This window comes from Triturus cristatus, chromosome 2_2, assembly GCF_964204655.1.
Source record: "Triturus cristatus chromosome 2_2, aTriCri1.1, whole genome shotgun sequence".
NCBI classification, from domain to species: domain Eukaryota; kingdom Metazoa; phylum Chordata; class Amphibia; order Caudata; family Salamandridae; genus Triturus; species Triturus cristatus.
Genome location: NC_140582.1, coordinates 496659604 through 496681759, shown reverse-complemented (window position 1 = coordinate 496681759; position 22156 = coordinate 496659604). Strand labels below are relative to the sequence as shown.

Sequence of the window (22156 nt, the reverse complement as noted above, 5' to 3'; positions counted from 1 at the left end):
CGTCCCAGGCGGAGGGGGATGGTACGAGGATGAGTACTTCCGTCTTGTCTGAGTTCAGTTTCAGACGGCTGAGCTTCATCCATTCCGCGACGTCTTTCATTCCGTCCTGGAGGCTGGCCCTGGCGGTGGGGGGGGGGGGGTCGTTGGTGATGGAGAGGATCAGCTGGGTGTCGTCAGCGTAGGAAATGATGCTTAGGTTGTGTTGGCGTGCAATGGCTGTGAGGGGGCTCATGTAGACGGTGAAGAGGGTGGGGCTGAGCGAGGAGCCTTGGGGTACGCCGCAGATGATCTTGGTGGCCGCTGAGCGGAAGGGAGGTAGGCGGACTCTGAGTTCTGTCGGAGAGGAAGGAGGCGATCCATTCCAGGGCCATTCCTTGGATCCCGGCGTGGTGGAGGCGGTTTGTTAGGGTGCGGTGGCAGACTGTGTCGAATGCGGCCGATAGGTCGAGGAGGATGAGGGCAGCAGTTTCCCCGTTGTCGAGCAGGGACCTGATGTCGTCGGTGGCTGCGATGAGGGCGGTCTCGGTGCTGTGGTTTGCTCGGAATCCGGACTGTGATGGGTCGAGGGAGCCGTTTGTCTCGAGGAAGGCGGTTAGCTGCTTGTTGACGGTCTTCTCGATTACTTTAGCGTGGGAAAGGGAGGAGCGAGATGGGGCGGAAGTTCTTGAGGTCCGTGGGGTCCACGGTGGGTTTCTTTAGGAGGGCGCTGATCTCTCCATGCTTCCAGCTCTCCGGAAAGGTGGCAGATGCGAAGGAGTTGTTAATGATGTTCCGGAGTTGGGGTGCGATGATGGAGTCGGCTTTGTTAAAGATGTGGTGTGGACAGGGGTCGGTTGGGGAGCCGGAGTGGATGGTGTTCATCACGTGGGTGGTGTCTTCAGTGCTGACGGGGGTCTAGGCACAGAGGGTGGTGGTGGGGGGGGTTGGTTCGGTGGTTGGGTGCGTGGTCTGGGCGCCGAAGCTGTTGTGTATGTTGGCTATCTTGCGATGGAAGAATGAAGCGAGTGCGTCGTAGAGGTCTTGCGAGGGCGTGATGTCGTTGTTGCTGGCGCTGGGGTTGGAGAGCTCTTTAACGATGCTGAAGACTTCCTTACTGTTGTGGGTGTTATTGTCTAGTCGTTCTCTGAATGCTGTCCTTTTGGTGGTGCGGATCAGCTGGTGGTGTTTGCGGATGGCGTTCTTGAGGGCTGTCATGTTTTCTGTTGACTGGTCGTGGCGCCAGGCTTTCTCGAGGGCACGGCAAAGGAGTCTTTGAGGTCGTTGGTGAACCACGAGGTTTTCTTGCTGCCGGGTCCGCTGGGAGGATTCTTCAGTGGTGCAAGGGCATCGGCGCAGTTGGTGAGCCACAGTGTGAGGTTACAGACTGCTTTGTTGGAGTCCGTAGTGTTGGCGGGAGGATTTTTGGCTCAGGGAAGTGGTGAGCTGGTCGGTGGTGATCTTGCTCAACATCTTCGGAGAGCCTGTTGCGGGTGGTGGTGGGTCATGGTTTTCCTTAAGTTGAAGTGGACGCAGCTGTGATCTGTCCAGTGTGGTCTGGTGGAGTGGCTGAAGGAGATGTGGTTGCTGGAGGAGAAGATGGGGTCAAGCGTGTGGACGGCGTAGTGGGTGGGGGTGTTCACTAGTTGCTTGAGTCCGAGGTTGGCGAGGTTGTCTAGCAGGGTGGTGGTGTTGTTGTCATTGTTGTTTTCCAGGTGGAAGTTGAGGTCCCCTAGGAGGATGCAGTCTGAGGAGGTGAGGGCAAGCGGGCTGATGAAGTCGGCGATGGCTTCGCTGAATTGTGTGCGTGATCCCGGGGGTCTGTAGATGAGAGTACCTCCGAGGGTGGTTTTGGGGTCGGTGTGTATCTGGAAGTGAAGGTGCTCGGTGGCGGTGAGGGTGTCGTCGGCGTTGGTCGTGATTCGGATGGTGTTTCTGTAGACAATGGCGATGCCTCCTCCGGTTTGGTTGACGCGGTCCCTCCGGGTGATCTTGTAGCCATCCGGGATGGCTATCACAATCACATTTGTCATCAGGATTTTAATTTGAAAAAATACATAGACAACACAAAGCAAGTGTATAAATTCCTCGTCAAAGTCTGGTTCTATATTCCACAAATTTAACCCAAAATACAGCGTTGACAGGTTTCGGTTCCTTTGTTGAATGTACAGATTGTCTCCGCCAATCAGAATGTCTGCACCAACTACTTTTGTTTGCCTGTATTATAGGTTCAGTGTCAGGGACATGAAGCACAGTGGGTTTATTCATTTGCCAGTAGTTGGTGATATTGTGGAGTACTAGCAGCATTAAGGATCACCTTCTTTTGCCCAGTAACACTGCTTCATTGCCCTTTGGCTGCGGCTCATAATTTCCAGGCAAATAGTACGCACCGGATAACGACCTGAGGAGAGTACAATAATGCTTACTGATATAAAACAGGTCTTGATAACAGATGTAATGGTCCAGTCACCAAGGCAGCTCTATTCTCATAACAGCAGCTCTTTTCCAGTCCTGGTGAGGTATTAGAAGCACTTTTAAAGTGCTACAGTGCAGACTGCAGTTTCAGTGACGACCCTTATCTACTGTCATGTAACCAGCTTAAAAAGTCAATAGATCATGGAACACAGTGGCACCCATGGCGACCTTACAAGCACCAAAGCACGTTCACGGTGCTGGTCTAACCTTTCTTAAAGTATAATGCCACTGTCCAATACTTTGTTTTTATTGGAATTTTTGGTGTTTCAGCACGTTCTTTAGAAGTACCCTGCAACCCCATAGATATTTTACTATAACATCTTGCAATAAACAAACTCTATTCAATGGGTTTCTACCATGTAAGAAGTGTGGTGTTTCTCAGGTGGAGGTCCCAATCATCTCACCTGAAAAAGTAGCATGCATTTCCAGCAGCTTTCACATCTGGCAAGAAACACCTGAATCCAGCTGTCAACATCCACTCGTGCTATGCCAATAGACTGCTATGTCCCCTTTCCTTCAAGGAGCAAATCAAGTCACTTTAACCCTCTACTAATAGCTACAAGAATCATACCATTATAATCCTTTTCCTGGGGCATAGGGCTTATCCTGTCATAGTTACTTTCTCCTAATGCAGAACTGGGCTCATTATCTCGATGTTACATTGTTCTGGTGCTAATATCTTGTAACTTTTAGCAAGGACACATTGCCCCAATCTCTAGCTGTAGCAGTTCCTTATGTGAAATAACTAGATATGTGGCACATCCTCTAATAGTCAGATTCTCCTGTGGGTAAGACACTGAGTTCGCCACATTCGCTAGGATACTGGGCTCACCATCTTGTTGGCACAATCTCAGGGAGAAATTTGCTTAAAACTCTTTTTGTAGCATTCTAATAGGGGCATTTGGCTCCCACATGTGGTGAGCGAGGGGGCACCTGGCTCACTGTCACCTTGTCATGCTCACCACGGGCCAGTGACCTACCTGTTCCAATGACATACTTTTGTAGGTGTTGCTGAGATCAAAGTTTCCCAAACCCAAGTGGAGCAGAGACACTCTAGCCTCAGTAAATTCAACAATCTCCCTTGCAGCACTGTACTCACTCTCTCACCATCACAGTTTCCTGGGGACAGTGGGCTTACCATTTACCTGCCACATTGTCCTCCGTCACATTAATTGGCGACATATGTGTGGTTCAGTGAGTGAGCAAACACAAGAGTCAGGCAAATGATGGATGAAAGAAGAAGAGAGCGACTAGGTGCACTACTCACTCATTCTTACATTAGCCCTACGTTCCTCATCCTTCCTGGTCAGTGTCACTGCTCTCCCCCCATGCAGCTCCACCGTTAAGGGTCTACCCCCGAGACACAGCTCCTTGCCAGGTGGGTTTGAGACCCTCCTAGACCCGGAGGCTCCTGTCTGCCCCTCATCCCTGGTGGTCTAATGGAAGAGCACCCTGCTCTTCTACTCTGTTCTGTGTTCCCCTGTTCTCTTTTGCCTCTTTTCTCTCCTGTCTCTCTCTCTCTTGCCTCATTTTTCTCTTTTGCCCTCTTGACTATTTTCTCTTTTTTGCCTCTTTTGCCTCTTTCTCTTTGCCTCGTTTTTCTCCCTCTTACCGCGCTCCCTGCCGCTGCAGCCCCGTGGTCCCTCCCCCCAGCATGCTGCTAACAGCTGATCGCCCTCCCCCAACCCCTACTTAATGGTAGCCAATGGCAAGCCGTTCTGTGCCCGTCCACGACCCAACCAGCACCCGAAACCCTGCACCTCCAACCCCCACCGTTACGACCAAAGCACCATCCATGCTCCCAAATCTGGACGCAACAAAAACTGCCAGCTCTCGACACCGAGCAACACCCAAGGACTGATGTCCTCCCAAAACGGCCGCCGCACCTTTACCTACCTCCGGACCGCAGCTGTTGCCCCCAGCCCAACGGATGCCAGCGCACACAAACCACTGAACTGCATCCTCTTCAACGTACGCTCTCTGCACAGACAAGCCATAGAAATCTGGGACCTCCTCAACACTCACAAGCCAGACATCGCCTCCCTCACAGAGACCTGGACCAATGCCAGCTCTGCACCAGACATCGCAACCGCATCCATGACGGACACAAGAGCCTGAGAAAATACCACCCCACCCACCCAGGAGGAGGCCTCCCCATCATCCATGAAAGCTTCCTCCGTACGACAACCACCGACTCGGATGACGCCTCACCCACCACGGGATACATCCACATCCAGACCAACCCCAGAACGTCGCTCGGCGGAACCCTCAACTACAGACCGCCTGTCTGCCGTGCCTCATTCACACATGTCATCACTGACCTCATTGCCCCCACGCCCTCGCCTCCACAGACTACATACTGCTCTGAGACCTAAACTTCTAACTGGACAACCACAACGACCTCTACACCATAGCCCTCCTAGAGAACCTTACCAACATAGGACTGAAGCAACTTGTCTCCGCCCCTACTCACACAGCAGGGCACACACTCAACACCGTCTTTGCAGGAGGAAACAGCATCTTTTTCAGACACACCACAGAACTGCTCTGGACCGACCACCACTGCATCCACTTCTCTTTTAGAAAACCCACTGCTCACAAGCACGCGCGCCGCCTCCCACGCAGAATCAGAAAAATGTGTTCACATGTTTTACTAAACTATTATGCAATTGTAGTTCCCATTCTTTGAAGCATCATTTAGCAAAATGCGTTTGATGAATGCCAATATAATAATTCAGAATCAGTGTTTAACCAATTTCAGCAAGATTAGGGGGAAAAAAGCAATAAACAGGCACTCACCAAGTCACTGTCATGCAGATTGACAGACTTTTGGCTTTGTCAATGCCTCATTTATTTTGACACGGTCCTTGTAAAACTTTCTTTTTGAGGCAGCTAATGGGCCCTGACCAACATTAAAATAAAAAATAAAACAGGGGGTGGAAAAAGTTGTAAAAGCAAAACTGTTATTTTTGGGTCTCAATATACACACATTGCCATAGAGGTTCCTGACACCTAAAGGAATGACTGTGGGCAGATGTGCTCCATGTGAAGGAGCAGAGTGTGGTCTCTCAAGGTGAAGATCTTCAGTTGTTGAAGTAGACTGACCCATTGCCCCATGCTGTAGTAGGTAGAAAGAAAATGTGAACAACAAAGCAGTGGATGGTGAGGGGGATATATATATTATATATATACACACACACACACACAAAAACACACACATATACAAGGTTGTTATAGTTAGGATCGTGTTTCCATAGGAGTATAGCTTCCATGAGTATGGCTTCTTCATCACTGAATTAATTGAACTTTTGTGTTTGATGAGCGTATCAAGTCTTTCCACAAATTCGTCGATTGTTTCACCAGCTTTCTGTGGTTTGTCACTGAAAATATATCTATCATATTCGACATTGGAATGAATTTAATATTTAACGCCTCTTTGATTCGGCGGTATGATACTTCACCAGCATATGGTACTTTCTTTATTACATCCTTTACTCCTTCACCAGCAAGATTTTTGAGAAATTTGATCATCTTCTTCTTATCTGTTTCTTCCAGTGCATCAGTGTATTTATCATACGTTTCTATCCAGACAATACATTGGTCACCAATATTCTGCTTTTTGGCAGTATCAAATGGAGGTGGTTTCAGAAAGGCAGCGACTGTGTATTTGGCGCCTCTTGCTACCGTTGTAGAAAACATGTGCTGTTCAGGCAGCGCTTGATGTGCACTTGACTCCGCCCCTTCCAAAAGTACCCGCCCAGTACTTGAACTGGGTCTTCTGGCCCACTCACCGGACATGCTGCGTATTCTTCCTCCTTTAGGGTAAGGGCTGATTTTGTTTCTTGTACCTGTTCTTCATTGTCTTCACCCTTCTGCATTGTACTTGGTTTTTCCATCGCCTTTGGCGTTTCTCTGCTTCAGGCTAGTTCTCTTCTAGCACTTGCTTGCATATGGCTATCACTGTCTTTAGCAATTCTTTGCACTTCGCTATCGCTGCCTTTAGAGCTTTTCTGTACCTGGTTGTCGCTACCTTTAGCGTTATTGATCTGTATAACTTATAGGTCAGTGTTGCGTTGTAACACAGTACCTCTTTCACAGCCATACCAGCAGGTTTCTGGCCAACGATGAGTAAACTTCTCTGGGAGGCTTTCATTTATTTTGTTTGAAAGCTTCACACTGGCTGGAGTGGCGATTTGACTCCACACATGCCTCAAAAGGTGGCTCACAGCAGAAAGACCTGCACCTCCAAGCCACACCCCTTTTCACAATGTAAATTTGATGTTCGAGTAGGCAGGTGTGTGTGACTATAAACCTTGCAGTAATGGGTCTAGTTAGATATGTAGAATTGTGGTAGTCATATAGAATTTGAATTGTTAGACTGTTCTAGGTAATTATATCAGGATGTAGAACGTTGACAGCAGATGGTGCTGTGCTTGTACTTCTACCTCTTCACCAAGCTGTACGAGGTTGTTGAAGAAAATCAATAATCCAGAGTAGTTTAAATGATTTAATTCCAAATAACAGCACAGCAACATAGAGCAGTATGATCTTGATGAAGTCTCAGTACAACTAACTGTTCATAAACAAAGTTCTAAAAGAAGGTTCCAATGGAACTAGAATGAGGAACAAACCATAACATCATGTGTGAAACATCAATATTGAAATATAATATATCTCCCTTATATGAAAAAGAAAACAAAGCAAAGAAAAATTAAGAAGAACAGAAAAGAAATGCAAGCCTATCTAACAAAATCTAATAATTTTACAGGTAACAATCTTGAGCGAGTAGAACCCTTAACTCTACAAGCATCAGAGTCATTGTGAGAAAACGTGGTATCAGAGAAATTAGATTGAACATTGACATAGTTGGCATGTCCACATTTGAACCCAAATCAGAATTGTTGACATTGTGTAATTCAGTCATGGTCCTAAAATTCTCTGGACACTTAGAAACACGTCTAATATTCCATAACTTACCATCCCGAGTAATGAGAGAATTTCTAAATATCTTAGTGACCTTGATGGGTTTAGCGAAGTTGCTCATACACTTACCAACAAAACCTGGTTATTTAATTCTCACCCAGTCTCCTACCTTTAAGTTATGTTCCTTGGTATTCCACTTTTTATCATACCACTCTTTGTATTTATTTTGTTTTTCATTTACCTTTAAACTGGTATTGAGCATATTATGATAATTCCTTATGTTATTCTTACATTTCTCTTTAAGCCACAAGGGACAGATATTAGAAGCTGGATCCCTGCCCTTCAAAAAGCGGAAGGGGCTAACCTCTATAATGGAATGTGGAGTAATTCTATACATCCATTATCTTTCCCTTAATACGTTTTTCCAATCGTCCCTCCGTTTAACAACATCTGCAATGTAACCCTTCAAAACGTGATTGAAGCGTTCCACTTGACCGTTTTCATGTGGTGCATACAGTGACGTGGTGACATGTTTTATATTGTGATATTTAAGATATTCCTCCATATCTGTTAAAATCAATTGAACACCATTGTCAGTTACAATTGTTGAGGGACAACCTTCCCTTGCAAAAATGTCCTTAAAAAAATCCAAAACTCTATTAGTAGTAGACATTGGCACAAACTTAACTTCTGGCCATTTTGAGTGATAATCAATTAAGACTAAAGCACATCGTGAATCAGATGGAAGATTCATAAATGGACCCTAAATATCAAAGGCCAATTTCTTCCAAGGCTCTTCTGGCCACTCCGTATTCTTAAGAGGAGGCACATTGACTTTGAGCATTTTTTCACTTGAAATACATACATCACATTCTTTCACTATGCGATCTGCCATTCAATCCATTCCTGGCCACCAAAAATAAGATCTTATTAAACGTTTCATAGCAGACATCCCTGGATGTGAATTATGAGCTAACCTCAGAATTATTTCCCGCACACCAAAAGGTGGCACACATTTGCCATTTTTGTAAACAAAATCACCATCCAACTCTAATTCCTCTGCAACATTAAACATGGGCATAAGTTCTTCACTAATATTCTTTTTTGTAGGCCAGCCTTCCACAATATACCTCTTGAGCATTTGCCATAACGAATCATTCTCTTCACTGGATTTCCATTTCTCCTCTGAAATATCAGCAAACACCCCAACCACAACATCCTGAATAGTATTAACAATTTCAAGATCATCATCCTTTTTTGAGGACTGTTTATCACATGGATGAAGTGACATAAAATCAGCGGTAACATTTTTTTTCCTGGTACAAACAATACTCTTGTAATCTTGAAGTTAACCTAGCAATTCTTGCAGTTGAATTCCAACCTCCACCTGGCGAAAGGATATTAACCAAGGGTTTATGATCTGCCCTCAAAGTAAAATTGCTTCCCCAAATAAAATTCCTATAATGCTCAATTGCCCATACACACGCAAGTAACTCTTTCTATATAACAGCATAACATCTTTCGGTTTCATTTAAAGTTCTCGAAGCAAAACGCACATTTCATTCTTCGTTTCCACATTTTTGTGACAAAACTCCTCCTATGCCATATAAACTGGCATCCACAGTTATGACACAGCGTTTGTTCATGCAAAACGGTCTTAAAGTAGGTGCATTTACAATATCCTGCTTGATGATGGAAAATGCATCATGTTGCTCTTTTCCCCATTCAATTCAATTTAAAGCTTTTATTCGATTTGTACATACAAATCATACAAGCAGAAGATACATAGTTAAAATGTTTAAAATCACCATATGAACACTTATAAGAAAAGATGGTAAGACGTTGTGCAAAAGGCTGAAGTGCAACAATTAATAAGTAATCTTGCCATTTTGAGTCAACGTACTATTATAAAATGCAAGACATTCATAAATGAACAGACAGGAGATCAGTAGGGATTACTCAATGGGCCTTTCCTGGCAGCTGTACATCAAAATTTATAAATAATCATAATATACTATGGACATCAACAAATAAGAATAATACCTTAATTACAGAAATTGGTATAAAACTTGAAGGCGTATATATACAGACAGGAATGTAAACAGTAATAGCAGCATAATACAATACCTGGCAGCTGTATAACATAGGTACAGACAGGTAAGTATAAAAATATTATAGTACAATACTTTTCCTGACAACTGTACACTTCAGAATAAAAGTAGCCAGAAAAAAACAGATCTCCTCGTTCTCTAATGAGGATAAAAGTATCAGTGCTGTTCCTGTAGTACGGATATTATATTTAATAAAAATTGGCTTAAGGTATTTTAACCTGAGAAAATGAAAAAATTTACAGAAAAGTAAAAAGTGGCAACTATTCTGCTGAGAAATACTGTCACACGGACAGGGTATATCTGAACTGGTTCTTGTGTTTGGAAATGCAACCAGATGGTGAACAATACCCAATCTGACACGTGTTAAAACATACTGATGAGAGGGACGGGTCACATACACAAGATAGGATTGGAACCCCGAAGTTAGATTTAAATCTTTATAAAATTTCACGGTAATAAGATTGCCAGAAATTTTATCTCGCTCTGCCTTTCGGAAGTTTAGAAACGTTGTCTTAATTTCTTTTTTTGAGATAGAAACAACCTCTTCAGGCTCACGGAACACATCAATATTAAAAAGAAGGAGATACCAACGGTGGATGTATCTCAACCACTGTATGCGTGAAGAGTGGTCCAAGCCTATACAATCAAGAATAATATCCTGAGTAAATCGAGTCTCTGGTTTAGCCCAAATAGAACGCCACAATAAAAGTGGCCGGACTGCTGCTAAGTCAGAAATAAACTCGATCCCGACTTCTTCATGGATCAGCAGAATGGAGGCAGAAGGGGGAACACATAACAACCTCCTTAAAAACTTATTTTCCTCCTTCTGCAGGGATATACCCACACTATGGCCCCATACACCTGCCCCATACAGTGCAGAGGAGACGCAACAAACATTGTATATGTTCATCATGTCTAAAATGCTTCGTGAGCCAAGTTTAGAGGCAAAACGAAAAATACTGCAAGTAGACCGCAGCATTTTTAGTCTGATAGAATCAAATTCCGAGGTCCAAGACCCGCTATTGTTAAATGTAATTCCTAGATAACAAAAGGACTTAACAGGAGTCAACTTTTCCTTATCCAGGAAAAAGGTATGCTTTACCTGCTTAGCTGCCCGACCGCATGACATAACATACGTCTTAGTTTTGTTCACGCGGAGCCGCCTAGCTTGAATAAACTGCATAAAATTATCGATTAGGCGCTGAAGGCCCATCTGTGTTCGGGATAAAAGAACAGCGTCGTCCGCGTAAAGTAACAGCGGAACAGGTTTACCACCAATCAGGGGGGCATCTGCTGGGATGTCAACCAAGGAACGGTCGACGTCATTAATAAAGAGGGAAAATAACAACGGGGCCAAAACGCATCCCTGGCGTATGCCCCGAGACACTTTGAAAAACGGGGTACATTCGCCAAGGGTGCCATAGCGGACCTTACAGGAGAGTTTTTCGTAAAGTCTAGCTAAAAAATAAACTATTTCCCTCGGAGCCCCTGCATCTAGCAAAACCTCCCAAAGAATGGTGTGGTTAACCAAATCAAAAGCGCTGCTCAAATCAGCAAAACATAAAAAGAGGTTGCCATTTTTAGCCACAGTATATTTGTTAATTAAAAGGTCCAAATTTACACATTGGTCCAATGTGCCCAGGCCTTTCCGAAAGCCATATTGGACTCTAGTTCAGATGTTAAAATCAGCTGCCCAATCTTCCAGCCTCCTGAGCAAAATCCTACTCATCACCTTTACAGAGGCGTCCAATAATGAAATTGGACGGTAGTTAGAGGCCTCTGATTTATCACCTTTCTTATGTAGAGGAATAATGACCGATTGACCCCAAGTAGACGGGAAATTAGTTTCTGCCGCGCAATTAAATATCCTCGCCAGGATGGGAGCCCATAAAGCTGGTTCATCTTTGTATAAATCCAGCGGGACCCCATCGGGGCCAGGGGCCTTACCTCCTTTGCTTAAAGAAATTGCTTCATGGCTTTCTTCTAATGTTATTCCCAACGGGAGGGGTAGCCATGGGGTAGACTCAGGTGACAGTGACTCAAGAGATAACCCTTCTGGATTGAAAATTTTGGAAAAATGACTGACCCAATCGCTACATGCCACATAAGATGTTAATTCTGGAACATCTCCTTTATTGAGAAACGGGCTGTTAATTGTTTCCCAATACAGTTTGCAGTTTTTGGTCTCGGCTGCTTCCTTCAACTTATCCCACGCCTCAATCTGTAATACCCTTTTCCTAGTATTGATTGCTATTTTATATCTAGCCCTAAAATATTGTATATCCGTCTTATCGCGTGGTTTGGTGCCTAAAGCATTCTTTAAATCACGGAGGGCGACTATACAGGTCTTATCGAACCACCCCTGCTTCGGACCACTATTGGATAACGGGGCCTTAGTAAAAATACCATCAATAATACTATTCATGGAGACAAAGTGAGCTAATAGGCAGCCTGAGTCACAGTCATCATCCAAACAGAAACTAATTTGGTTCTTACAACTAGTAAGAACCTCCTTCTGCTTAACCTTAGAATTTAATCCAGTCCATTTAATCCTTAGACCCTTCGGTCTAATAGGTACTAAGTCAGTTGAACATTTTCCACCTGAAACTGTCGAGGTACCATGCCCCAGAAGGGTAACACGAAGGCTGTTATGGTCGCTGAGACTTTCTTCTTTTACATACAGATCGGTAAAGTCTCCACTGCTAGACAACAGAATATGATCTATAAATGATCCTGCATCTCTGCCTGTAAATGTAGGGCATATTATTGCCTGGTTGTTTATGTTACAGTTTAACAGGGTCATGTCTAGTGTGACTAGCATATTGTTTAATGTGGAACCATAACTGCAATGTTGGAAGTGAGGAGAATCCTCCCTCACACCCAAACCCCCCCAATGACTACTCATTGCTGCACCAAAGCCGCAGATGTTCCCGTTAGACAAATGGCAGGGCTGCAGGTTAAAATCCCCTGCCCAGACAACCTCGGCCTTTCTTTTCGAAATACCAAGGGCTTTGGTAATTTCCCTTTCTAGAGGCGGTAGAATATCCCCTCTGGTAGCATCAAAGATATTGTTGTAGAAATTTATTACAACTAAATCAATATTCTTCCTACACTCCACCCTTATAACTTGGCTATGGGTCCCAACTGTCGTGCTGTATTTAACCATACAATCACACAGCTTGGTAGATAAAAGCAACAAAAGGCCCCCCTTAGCCCTACCCGAGCTAGATTTGGTGGCTCTAAGACAGTGAGATGCGTACCCTTCGATGTTAATGGGGTCCAGACACCAAGTTTCCTGCAACAAAATTAGGTCCAATCCCTCCCCCAAAAAACTGGTCCAGAAGGGTGTACCTAGTTTGCTGGCAAGGCCAGCGATGTTCCAGGAAACAAGAGAGAGTCCTGCTGGTTTACCAGAATCGCCAACAACAGACGACTCTGGCTGAGTTGTTCGTAATAGAGTAGGACCATTTTCCCGAGAGATGATATCTGGGCTTAATCTGGGGGTAACAGTAGCTGTACATGCATCAAGGCTATCCCTATTTTCTAGACGCGAGAGGGGTATTAGCGATGACACCATTGGGGGTTCGGGAAGTGCGGCTAAAGGTGTAACTGGAGAAGCACTCGCCATATCTAAATAGGACGTAGAGATGTTTAAATCCAAAGCTTCAGTAGAGCTGAGTCAATCTACCTCGTCCAACACAGCATATCTGTTAGGATGGGCAAGTTGTGAGTACAAGGGATCTTGGGAAGGGGGCAAGTCCTGCCATGTTTGTTGCCACTGGGGTTTAACTGGTTGTAGTGGCTGAAAGGGTTGCTGCCACTGATGGGCAGGCTGAAATAGGGGTGGTGGAAAATGGGGAGGATGTTGCCATTGAGGATTAACATGGTGCAGGGGAAAAGATGGAGCATGTAATGGCTGCTGGTGAAAATTAACATAATGTGGAAAAAAAGAAGAAGGGTGTAGTGGTTGCTGCCAGGGTTTAGTAACATGTTGCGGGGGATACACAGATCCTCTGTTACTTTGGAAAGTGGAACAAGGAGGGTTTGGTCTTGAAGGCATCGGTAAAAAATAAGACAAAGGGAGTGGGTTAATTTGAGTCGCAGGACCACTGTTGGGTGCATTACATATATAACTAGCTGCCCCTATATCTCTAAAATTAACTGTAATTACATCCCCTACTATTGTTTTCTTGCTTCTGCCCACCCAGTCCCCTCTACGTACAGTAAGAATTTCACCGTTCATATTGTTAGGTAGAGGTTTATGTAAGTGGAACCATTGAGCACATTTATTTCTTAGCTCAACGTGAGTTTCTTTTACTCCCTCCTTCAACGGGGGGACTGCTGTCAACACAACCACAAAAGGGGAAACCTCTGGTGGTAGATTAATTGACCTAAAACGTGCCTGCTTTGGCTTAGGACCTTCAGGTTTGTTCGTAGGAAGAGGTACTAAAGGGGTATTAGATTTCCCTACAACATCTTTTACTTGAATAGTGGTGGTATTATTGCCAACAACAGAGTGTTGGTGAGTCAAAATAGAACCCACCACCTTCGGAGTGGGTATAGTTGTGGATTGAACAGAATTATTCCCTGTTTGCAACAAATGAGATACAACTGGGTTCCCGGGGGCTACGGTTACTTGAACGTTGTTTAATACATCTTTAGGGGGCTGGATACATGATGAACATTTAGGGGCTGCTTCTGTAATCCCTTGTGGCTGATCAGGCCCTTGCCCATTCGTTTTGTGTGGCCATTTCGAATGTATTAAAGACGTAAGCCTGTCCAGTTTGGAGATTAAAGGCTTGATTTGTGTTGCTATTGTGGCTTCAAGGTCCAGTTTTAAATCTGTTACCATGTTTTGCACCCAGCAAGGAATGCCTGATGTCATTTGTGGAGTGGGGGAAATCAAATTATGATTCCTAACTGTTACTTTTACTTTGTTTTTACTCTTAGATATAGCCTTTGGGAGATTGGTAACCCTTCCCCGAGAAACTATAGGTACAGGAGCTGTTACCACATCATTAAACCCGCTCAGACTCGGAGCCGCTTTGCCAGGTGACTGACAGGCCTCTAGATCTGGTGTAACCTCCAGATCAACAAAAGACGGGTCCGAGTCTGATGGGGCAACCGATAAATCAACAGTATTTGGTACAATCGGAGCATTATTAGTGGGCATGGTTAGGGGTAGGGAACAAATATTCGAAGACTGCAAAGCGGGTGATTTAGCATTAGCAAGAGAACCCAAGGATGAGCGCTTAGCATTTGCAAGATCCATGGAGACTCTTTTTTCCAGTAAAACAATGCTTTGATCAATAGTCTCATGTACACGGGAAATGAAAAGATCTATAGGTCCTGTCACCTGTGCAACCACCGTAGCTTTTTTCGCACAACTTCTGGTTCTATTGCGCATGGCCGACATCTGTAACACAGGGTCAATAGAGAATGGTGTAATAGCTGGAGGGCGGCCGCTGATGTTGTTATACGAAAGTACAGGACACAATTCCGCCTACCTTGGACGTTTAATGATGATTAAGGGCGAAAAGGCAGGGGTTCAAGGCCAGGGCCGTCCTCAGCCGTCCTTGAACGGCCTTAAACGGCCCGCTCTTTGCCCGGTCTTCGCCCCGATCTTAGCCCCGTGCGCGTCCCGCGTGCGCGTTGCTACCACAAATTAAATAAGAAGGTCAGGTGGAGGGGCGGGAAGAGGACCAGCTGCGGCCGATCAGCGCCGCGCTGCACGCTGGTCCTCGCAGTCCCGCCTCAGCCTTGTGATGCAGTCGCTTGCTCCACGAGGTCGCGTTGGTGCTCCAATGCACTCAGGGGGGTCCAGAAACAGAAGTTTTGGCAAAACCCTTAGCCTGCGAGCGGCACCCACGAAGCGGGGGCCGCGAGGCGTAGGTTCAACAGGCAGGAAGGTAAGAGGGAGAACAAAGCGGCACTCCCTGCAGGTGAGCTCAGTGAGGATTCCAATGCTGCACACACCCCGTGATGACTATATTGATGGGGGGGCGGGAAGAGGACCAGCTGCGGCCGATCAGCGCCGCGCTGCACGCTGGTCCTCGCAGTCCCGCCTCAGCCTTGTGATGCAGTCGCTTGCTCCACGAGGTCGCGTTGGTGCTCCAATGCACTCAGGGGGGTCCTTTTCCCCATTCAAAAACAGCATTTTGTCTTACAAGCTTCCTCAAGGGCTCCATTTTGGAGGCAAAGTTAGTCACAAACTTAGAATAATACTCACACATGCCTCGAAAGGACAACAATTGCTCCTTGTTATTAGGAGCAGGGGCATTTACTATACCATCAACATTAGATTTTTTTGGTATCACCTGTAAGAGTGTGACCTAAATATTCAACAATTTTCTTAAACATCTTGCATTTATGTGCTTTAAGTATCAAAGCACTTTGTTTCAACCTATAACAAACTTCTGACAAATGTTTGAAATGTTCTTGCTCATTAGTAGAAAAAATTAAAATATCGTCCTGAAAACACTTTACAAAATTATCAATGTCAATGAAGATGTTGAACATGACTCTTTGAAATACCGATGCCGCAGAGGCCAAACCAAACGACATTCTGGTATATTGATATAAACCTTGTGGAGTGATAAACGCCATTAACATTTTTGAATCTTCAGTAGAGGGACCTGATGGTACGCTGACCTCAAATCAAAAGTTGAAAAAACTTTGGCACCCTCTAATAATGAAACTACCTCATTTATGTTGGGTAAAGGGTGACAGTCCACAATAATGCCTGAATTTAATGCTCTTAAATCAACGCATAATCTCAATTTTTTATCCAGTTTGCGGAGTAAAATAATGGGTGAAACCCACTCAGAGGAATTAATTGGTTCAATAATTCCTTCTGACACAAGCTCTGTTAAAACATCTTTTAACTCCTCTCTGACGTTTATGGGTACTGGTCTAATTTTTTGTCGAACAGGGGAGACATTACTCTTAAGTTTGATCTGATGAGAATAATCCTTTAGTTTTCCCAATGAAGCAGTAAATACATCCTTGTAAGTGTCTTTTAAAGCTCTTTCCATGTCATCACAACCTGTAATCGAAATGTAATTAGTACACATAGATTCATCCAAAGTCACAGGTTCTTTGAGTCTCGGATTTAAAATTATGCAAAGTTTCCATTGATCCCTACAACCAAGTACATTTATCCCTTTGACAGAAAACTATAAGTGTAAATTGGCCATTCTATTTTTAAAACATAAGATTGTTTTAAAATATCCAACCATGTCAATGCATGAACCATCATAGCTTACAGGATTTATATCAGATGGAAAAATCCTATTTATATCAAAGACTATGCTAAGTTTTTCCTCAAAATATTGCTTAGAAATAATGGTCCATGGAGAACCAGAACCAGCCATAAGTTGAAATCTACATCTGAGACCTGAACAATGCACATAGAAGAATTCCTAATGGACATGTCATCTGAATCTTTTACCTTTGCTAGGATATCCATGACTGACACAACAAATCCTGCATTTTGTAACATATTCTCATTTTCTCCATTATTTCGAACTTGCCCAGGTCCTTCTAATGTACACGAAATTCTAGCTCTATTTTGAGGAGTATATTTCCTTTGATCTCTGCACATACTGGAAAAATGTCCACTCCTTCCACAGTTCCTACCTTCTCTTTAAATAGCTGGACATCCTACAAATGAAGCCATATGGTTTTTGTTTACACATCTGTAGCAAACTAGATTGTTTTCCATTCTATCAACTCTTTTAAAGTTATTAAAATTAGAATTCTGAGTGGTATGTGAATTAAAATTAGAAAAGTAACTTTTAACTTCATCATGGCATTTGACAGCAGAAACTTCTTCTGATTTTTGAGACTTGTTATTAATATTCTTTACAGTATGCATCCATTTTTCTGTTTGTTCAAAATAGCTTCTGATCATTTTGGATCACCCGTAACTGGTCTTGTGTTTTTCTACATCTTACATGAACGATAATTTGATCCCTTATCATTTCATCCGACATGTTGCCAAAGTTACAATGTATACTCAAAGTACGTAAACCTGTTAAAAAATCGTCAAAAGACTCATTTTCCTCTTGTATAGAATTTGAACGTATTCAACGCTATATTACTTGTAGGTTTAAATCTTTTTTCCATCCTGAGCAAAGCTTCATTGTAAACATTAGTAGCATCTCCATTTTCTGTAATAACAATTTGGGGTAATGCTCTGAAAATATTTGTCCCTCCGAACCTAGACAGTGCAACAAAATGCTTTTTTTTCTTTCCGCACCCATTCTTTCACCATTAATAGCTTTCATGTAATTTATGAATTCTTCTTTACATCTAGCCCATGGTAAAGGTGGATCACACTTAGGCTGCAAAAACGTAGCACATTTTGCTTAATATAATTTACTTTAATTAATTAAAAAATAAAAATAAATCTTTTTATGGATACATCAAGACATAAAGTGGAAGTTAAAATACCTAACCGAAGAACCTTATTTAATAATAGATTGGTTTACTAGTAGTCTTTGTAATTCTTTATAGTATAGAAAACAAACCTTCCTACTACCCAATGTTCTCTTTTGAGGATTAAATGAATATCACTTACTTGGTTAAAAAAATATAGATTTGAATAGTGTAACGGTTTAAAACGATCTCAGTAGAAAACGATGGAAATCTTTTTTTCAACTGTATATAAATGCCATTAGCTCTGTTTTCAACTAGCTTTGAATACTAACCCCTTCGCCGCGGCAGGAATTCCGCCGCGGCGCTGGGGGGGTTTGGGGGCAGGTGCGGTGGCGCTGTGCTCGTGACGGAACCACTCCGTCTCGAGCCACGGTTGAGCTGTGCTCATGAAGGAGTGGTTCCGTCACGACTCCGCCCACTGCGCTAATCGCCCGCACAGGCGGGAAATTAGCGCCGCGTGGGCGGAGCGGCCGCCAACGGCCGCAGCATGACGGAACCACTCCGTCATGAACACAGCGCAACCGTGGCTCATGACGGAGTGGTTCCGTCATGAGCGGGGAAGGAGTTAAAAACGAACTTAGTTGAATAACGATGAAGATTTTCTTTTCCTTTTTGCTGTACCGCGTCGTGGTTGCTAAGGCGGTTGTTAGGGAAAACTAAAATGGCTGCCACGTTGTTTCCATCGTGCGTGTGCTCATCATTGTTCCCAAAATTCACCGCGCAGCGTGATCACGTAACAAGGTCCACAGAGAAACGAATGCCGCTCTCTCCACCGCCTCCGGCTCGCGAAGATTCAGCACACTCGCTTAATGGAATACAGGACTCACGACAAATCAGTACACCAGTACAAGGTGATTACATGTAAAAAAAAAAAAATTTTAAAGTCGCATTGTGATTAGCGATATTTTTCAATTAAATCAGTCCATAACTCACCAAAACATATGGATAGTAGTAATCTTATCCGGTTTTCATTTTAGAAATGTCAGTTCCTTTAACTTGCCACGGAGATTATCAAATCCTTTTATGATTCTTTTGATGAATATATGAAAATAACTTCTGAATATTTGCCTTTTAAAAACAGTCCATAAATCACCATGAACACGCGGGTTTGTAGTAAGGTAACCCGGTTTTCTTCTACTGTAGAGCAATGGATTTAAGATCCTTTTACTTGTATATAAAGCTGTAAAATCCAGAAAAAAAGGTTCAGGAACACAACTCTTCTGTGCTGCAGCTCCTTGCTGAGTGACGTGTCCCCCCCCCCCCCCCTCGTCGCCAATTGAAGAAAATCAATAATCTAGAGTAGTTTAAATGATTTCATTCCAAATAACAGCACGGCAACATAGAGCAGTGTGATCTCGATGAAGTCTCAGTACAACTGACTGCTCATAAACAAAGTTCTAGGAGAAGGTTCCAATGGAACTAGAATGAGGAACAAACCATAACATCATGTGTGAAACATCAATATTGAAAAATAACAGTTGTCTAATAAAGAAGGCTTGTGCACAGATTACCTGACTCAGCGCCCTCACTACAGCCATCATCAAATGTGAAAGTCATGGGAGGACTGCACCTAAACTCACAATAGATCTTTTACAACGTGAAATCTCACACATAAGTATATTGAAAACCTTGTAACTATAAAACCGTGAAACTAGCACAAGCTCTCGATTGCAGAATCACCTGTGGTTTGATGGTGAGAGTCCCTAAGTTATAAATATTTATTCATGTTACCCATCAGATATTTGTTCTCACCTGTAAATTATTCCTGGAACATGCAGGCAAATCTTTACACCCGAGAAATTGACAAGACTGCAGCCTTTCTAAATCAGCATCTAAATCTCGCGGGCAGGGTCAGCCGCAGGCGGCGCACTGACCCTGCGTCACAAGACGCTGCAGCTGATCGACCAGCGAAACAAACGAAGGACATCGCATAAGGACAGCCTCAGCAAAAGTGGGCCACCGTGAACCAATAATGAGGAGAAACTCCTACAAGTGGCGCCATAACTATGAAAAATCAACACAAATCCTACCTATCATTATTATGTAGCATTACGACTTCTAAACAATAATGAATAACACAGTTTCTATTCAATATTTGAAGTATACTTCCGACGTACAAAAGTGAAGTATTTCTGCATATTTTATAAAATTTTCACAAATTTCCTTAAAATAAAATTATTTTATCTAATTTTTCAGTTGAACCTATGTTTGTATCAAAATTATAACCACTTCAATATGGTCGTTCCGCTAATAGGATACCCCACAATCTTTTGTTAAGTCTATTAGCGAGTTGGCGACGTCATACCTGCTGCTTCGTCCAGCCCTTCCACGCATGCGCATGTCTCTATGGCGTGCTGTTGGGCTGTAGCAAGGCCATATTGGCCGGTACGGCGCGATTAAGGCTGTGAAAAACAGCGTGGATTTTTACTACTGGTTGGGAAACATCGGGCTTCGTGAGCCCCAAGCAGACCGGAGGCCGCCCACACCCAGGTAAGTGCAAGTTAAAAGACGGACAGTACCTATATGCAGGATGTTGGCGGAAGCGAGTGTTAGTAGTGTTTAATGAGCGTAGTTATCCCCATCTCCCTCCGCATATTGTACGGCGCCCATGAAATAGAAAACGGGACCTGTACTCAGGTCTGTAGTTAATTCGGTTCTTTTCTTTTCAACCTCATCCTGAACCTCAGTGATGTCAGCAGCTGTGTTCCCGTCGGAGTTTGCGTTCTTATCCTGTTGTGACTTCAAAGGATATGCTGCAAACATTCAACAAAAAGTTTATTTAGACTTGAGCGTCGCTGCCCCAGTATACTCGCTGATAATGACAGTGCTCTACTCTTTGAATGGTATGTCAAGCGCCGGCTTCTGGCACAGTTACCAGTTGTGGCATAGGTGCCCGAACTTTGCTTCCCATTGCTCCTCTTTATATGACGGGTCCACTCCCTTGTATCTAGCAGTTTGTCTTTCTTTAAGTACGATGATATCCTGTTGCGCTTATTTACCTTGTTTCTGAGATAGGTTATTTCAGTGAAAATATTTATAGTAATTCCACTGAATAATTTGATTAAAGAAAGCCTGGAGTTTCATTTCAAGCTAATTGAGAAACCAATAATTGTTGCAAAGGATGACAGCCAACTTTACAATTAAACATTTTGCATCTGGTTTAAAAAAAAAAAAATCGATGTTAGGAAAGGCAAAATATGACATTCATTTAAGGGATTTTCTATGTAATTTCTAGAAAATGTGCCGAGATGAAAATTCTTGCTTCCATGAGACATAACTCTAATACTAGTGAGCAGGATCACAAGAGTGGTATGGAGTTGCAGTTTAGAGCTTGCCCAGCATTCCAGATTATCCAATGGGCTCCTCTTTTCAAAATATGTGGATATGTAGTCTAATTGTATTTTTAGGGTTTGGATACAGTTGTAGATCTCATTGCCAGTTTAATGCATGTAGAATAAAAGAGGGCAGTCTGCAAATTGATGCAAGCAATTCAGCTGTATGTGATCATCAGAAGACTGCTCCCTCTGACAACCCACTCCAACACCACTTGAAAAGTGTCACACGCATCCGTCTCTGTATGTAGTGTACCATGGGTTCTTAGTCCAATGATGCTGCTTGTATGTCAGGCCTTTATTGCAGCGATAGAAGAAACAAGATCTTGAAGGACACATAAGAGTATACAGATATTTAGTGATTTATAGCACGAGAGGCCGTGGTGGTTGGTCATTTTTCATAGGTTAATTATACCAGGTACAGCCATACAGAAAGAAGCCAACAGATGTTTCATCCGAGGGACTTTGTCAAGGCTCTATAGAGATCAATAGTTGGAACCTCTCTGACGTATAACGATGATTAGTTTAAAAGGGATGGCAATAGCATTATGTCCATGCATATGTATGTCGCTCATGTTGTCTAATTGGGCGTGTGTACCAGTTTCAGATGGCTATTTGTATCAGTATTATGAGTAGAAGTATGTGGCGTTGTCTTCAAATATAGTAAAGGGACAAGGGTATGATCGGGCCTTAGAACTTCTAAAGACTGTTTACTGAATGTTCCTCATCTTGTTTGTCGGAGAAGTCAATGCAGCAGTTTTTGCCTACTGGTACCATTGTAATAGACTTTATTGCTGGGATGTTGGTATGCGGGATATCCTACACGAATTAGACATCAATAATCTGAAAGCATACTTCAACCTTGAATTTCTTCTAGTGGTACAGAGATTGCATATCAAA

At 43.4% G+C, this 22156-nt stretch overlaps 2 protein-coding genes across 2 annotated transcripts in view; one reads left to right on the top strand and one right to left on the bottom strand.

Annotated features, from left to right (window-relative positions):
• ANAPC10 (anaphase promoting complex subunit 10) overlaps nt 1-19813 on the bottom strand; it is a 302574-nt gene extending 282761 nt beyond the window's left edge. The window contains exon 1 of the mRNA XM_085641611.1: nt 19677-19813. The gene's annotated coding sequence lies outside the window, so the exon portion shown is untranslated. The remainder of the gene's footprint in view (nt 1-19676) is intronic.
• A 421-nt stretch (nt 19814-20234) lies between these two features.
• ABCE1 (ATP binding cassette subfamily E member 1) overlaps nt 20235-22156 on the top strand; it is a 245438-nt gene continuing 243516 nt past the window's right edge. The window contains exon 1 of the mRNA XM_085641610.1: nt 20235-20414. The gene's annotated coding sequence lies outside the window, so the exon portion shown is untranslated. The remainder of the gene's footprint in view (nt 20415-22156) is intronic.